Source organism: Nannospalax galili, unplaced genomic scaffold, assembly GCF_000622305.1.
Source record: "Nannospalax galili isolate Female #2095 unplaced genomic scaffold, S.galili_v1.0 scaffold918, whole genome shotgun sequence".
In the NCBI taxonomy this organism is placed as follows: domain Eukaryota; kingdom Metazoa; phylum Chordata; class Mammalia; order Rodentia; family Spalacidae; genus Nannospalax; species Nannospalax galili.
The window spans coordinates 2619992-2624345 of record NW_008343216.1 but is presented as its reverse complement, the minus strand read 5'-3'; the positions used below and the strand labels follow the sequence as shown (position 1 = coordinate 2624345).

Genomic DNA, 4354 nt, shown 5'->3' with positions numbered 1-4354 from the left:
GCATAAAATTCAATTGATAGACAAGCTGTTAAAATAACTGCAATAGGTGCTTGATGTTACTCTAGCACTTCTGATATTGAAATAATTTTTGTACACACTGAATGATTATACTTCTTTGAAGCAAAGATACTGTCTCATTATTCACTGCTGAATAAACGTTAGTAAGTAGATGTTATGTACTGGGAAGTGAAGGAACTCTTGTGCTTTAAGTTCCTATTTTTAATTCATGACTTTGCTGTTACTCTTGTCTCCTTGCATTTCCTCCTGGCACTCGTTTCATTAATAATAGAAAAGTTTGCAGTCTTAACACACTTCATGTTTATGCACTGAAGTTCTTTCAGCTGGCATTGCTGATGTCCCTCCAAAGCTGCTTCTGTTATGATGCATTGTGCTTGAAAATAGAACTTTTTAAAAAACAGAAAAGGAATATTTCAATAAGCCCTGCTTTAAGAACAATTTTTTATTTCCATACAATACAGATAGGCCAAATAATAGATGCCAAACACTAAATTATTTTATCTTTGGTAGTGTTCATAGGTTATTGTCTCCTCTAGATGGAAGGATGCAGGCATTATTAAGGAGTTATGTCCTCCATTTCCTATCATTTATTATTTTCGCCAAGCCCAGCAAATGTTCAGTGTTAATCTAAGAAAGATTAATAAGTTTTATAAATATTATAAATATTATTAAGAATAAGTCCTACATTGTTCTTGCCAACTAAAGCAAAAATATAACACTGATTCTCAAGAGAAAATATATTAAGAACATATGAATTCAAATTTTTAATTAACATTTTATTTCAAAGCCATTTCATTTTCTGAGAAGGAAAAGTTTCCATTTGTCCTGACATGTAAGAGAGTACTATTTTTGAGAAGCTGAGGGCTTGGGGTACTTAATTCCTACATTGTTCTTGCCAACTAAAGCAAAAATATAACACTGATTCTCAAGAGAAAATATATTAAGAACATATGAATTCAAATTTTTAATTAACATTTTATTTCAAAGCCATTTCATTTTCTGAGAAGGAAAAGTTTCCATTTGTCCTGACATGTAAGAGAGTACTATTTTTGAGAAGCTGAGGGCTTGGGGTACTTAATGAGTAAAGTAAAAACAAATTTAAAAGATGCAATAGAAGCTGGGTGGGTGGCAAACACCTACAATCCCAGCGTCAGAGATAGAAAACAAAAATAAAAACAAACAAAAAGTGAAAACCACACACAAAAAAGTTCAATTGTTTTTTTGTTTTTTTTTTTGCAGTATTCATGTTAACTTTAAAAAATGTTCTTGATTTATTTTATTTTTATTTTAGGTGTATCAGCGTTTTACTTGCATGTATGTAAATGCCCCATGAGCATGAAATGCCATCGGGGCCAGAAGTGGGTATTGGATCCCTTGGAACTGGAGTTGTAGAGCGTTGTCAGCTGCTGCCATGTGAGTGCAGAGAACCAAAACTGCTGGGCCATCTCTCCACCTCCCATATTGTCTTTTTTTTTTTTTTTTAAGAACAGAGATGTGTATACTCAAAAACTGGGTTGATTATTCAACAGTAATTAGATATTTATATTTTTGTATTTTGTATACCTCCAAATCATTTTTAAATTTAAGACAGTGGAGATGGCCTTTTATACCAGAAAGCTACAGAAGAAAATTCTTATTCTGGAACTCACGGGGAAGAATTTTTTTCTTCGATTTATATTGAACTTGATGTTTATTCAGGTAAGAATTTAAGAAATCTTAAAAGACTGCATGTACAAGAATCAGTGTAACTTACAACTGCATTATAAATATTATAAGTAAATAGATAGAATGTCAGGATTTTTGTTAAAAGCATTTTAAAATTTAATTATTTTAAAAGTTATTAAAGCTGATTAATTAAAACATAGCTTCATTTAGGAACACCAGACATGTTGTTTTTGAACAAAGACAAAGCTTGATGTTTTCCTCTAATTCTTAAATTAACTTGGCTAGAGAAACAGTTTTAAATTGTTATAAATAATTAATCAAGAAATGTCTACATTTTTTTCAAAGTATACATTTTTGTCCAGACTTTAATGCTTTCATTTTGGGAGAGTATTCTTTAAAGACAAGCCAAGTGCAACATTACAAAGCCAAAAATATGATTTCCTCCACCTCATTAATATGTTCCTGGCATTAAGAAAAGAGTTTTATTCTGGGTAACTTTACAAATGGCTGCATAAAGCCTGTGTCATCACTATTCCTCTTGCAGGCCCATTGTGAGCAATTTATCATAGACTCTAGTTTATTTTACAAAGATGTAAGTTTTTCTCACGTATAAAACACATTTATCTTTGAGAATTTACATTTTGAATTATGATCTTAATTTTCTTATGAGATTTAATCAATTTTACATTTTAAAGGAAAACTATTTTCTGGATTGTGAAAATGTTATATAGTTATAAATTGAGCAAGTATTATATAGTCCAAACACTCCATAGTTCACAAGATAGCGGGTATAAAATGATAACATGCTTTCTTTTAATTTCCAAATTGCCGTAGCTTGAGTTTTTACCAGCCTAATCAGTAGAAATTAGATTTTGTTATTTTTGAGCATTTCCTGTGTTCTGCCTCCCATATGCCCAGGAACAGGTGGCCTCCTCAGCCCACTGCTGTCTCTGCTGTTTGCCATCCTCATGAGACCACTAAACATATGGGCTCAGCAATCTCTTTCTCCAAGTGTCACAATCAACACTATTGTTTTCTTGATCTCAAACAAGCATGATACTTCCTCTTCTTTATTTGAGAAAAGAGATAGATCCCCTTCTAACTCCCTACAGCACAAGTGAAACCAAGTTAAAACATTAGCTAGAACAGTAAAGGGTCAGGCATCATGGAAAGTGAAAGAAAGACAGTAAGTCCTAATTGTTGTAAAGTGACTACTTTTCGATGCAGAGAGCCTCAGAAAATGTACTGGTCCAACTTCAGGTTGGCTGACATCTTTTTCTTAGGAATGTCCCAAGACATGCCTGACTCAGAGCTTGGTCTAAACATCTTATTGCAAAGTGAAGATTCATGTTCATCCCAACATAGTGTCCTGGGTCCTCATTTCCTGCCTCATCCTGCTCATCTAGATGACTGACAACGAGAAAATGTGTTTCCTGAAGGAAAACTCTACACCTAGCCTTAGGAGCCATCAAAAGATGCCACGGCACCATGTTCAATGGGTTTCTCTGCCTTCAGTAGTGTCTCATTTGTATGCAGTCATCCAGGTGCGTATGGACTGCCTTAGCCAATCCAACTTCTTTTCAATACGTAAAAAGATTGGACCTATGACACTTTCTTCTCATCTTCTACATCTCTGATTTCCATCTCAAGTATTCACTGGGATGGATAACTCTGCAAATGTATAGTAATTGACACAGTATGGCTTAAATCTAGTTTGTGAAAGAAACACTTTCCAAAAATGCAATCTGTGAAAGCACCTCTAAAATTTTTCACAGTTTACATTATTCAATTAACTTTCCAGTTAACAACCCCCCGCATGATTTCTTTTCTCTGAGTAATGGATTAATACTATTATATTTATTTCTAAGTAAAAATGGAACTGTGTCAAAAAATGTGGAGCTTTCTCATAACATTTTTGATACTGGGATTGAATTCAGGGTCTTGCGTCAGCTAAGTACATACTCTACACTGAGCTACACCCTTAGCTCTCTCATAATTTTCAAAGGTAGCATTCAAAGAGTCTTGTAAATATTGTCAGTAGCAGAGACAGCAGTGTAAGGGGGAAGGTCATCAAGTTAAAAAAAACCCTATCCATCCAAAATACCCCAAAATAACCTCAAGTTTTGGAATCTAGAGTATCCTACAAGAAACTGATTTTTTAAAATTTATTATTTTTATTTTATGTGTATAAGTGTATTGCCTGCATGTGTGTAAGTGCATCAGTATTGTGCAATACCCATGGAGGTCAGAAGAGAGCATTGGATCCCCTGGAACCGGAGTTATGAATGGTTGTTAGCCATCATGTGGGTGCTGGGACTCGAACCTGGGTCTTCTGCAAGAGCAGTCAGTGCTTTAACCACTGAGCCATCTATCCAACCCAAGAAACTGAATTTTAGGAAAAGTTTTCAATTAGCAATAATTGCATCTCAGATAAACCTCATTGGCTACAATACTGCCACTGTGCAAAGCTTAAGAAACTGAATTTTGAAGACCACTTTAAAACATCTTTCTATTTGGTGAGTCTCAGGTGGGTGGGGCTGAGCTCCAGAAATTGGGCTCTGAGCTACAGGTTGCTGTTGGGTCAGGCCTACAACACAGGCTGATTCTGGTATCTAACCTCTGTGGAGATGGACTAGGACATTTCTTCTCACTGTGAATTCCAAGATCACAG

At 34.7% G+C, this 4354-nt stretch overlaps 1 non-coding gene across 1 annotated transcript; it reads right to left on the bottom strand.

The window, feature by feature from the left end:
• Positions 1–4015: 4015 nt before the first annotated feature.
• On the bottom strand, positions 4016–4153 carry LOC115071418. Its single transcript, XR_003850505.1, has one exon. It is a non-coding gene; the product is annotated as a U4 spliceosomal RNA (small nuclear RNA).
• Positions 4154–4354: the final 201 nt, after the last annotated feature.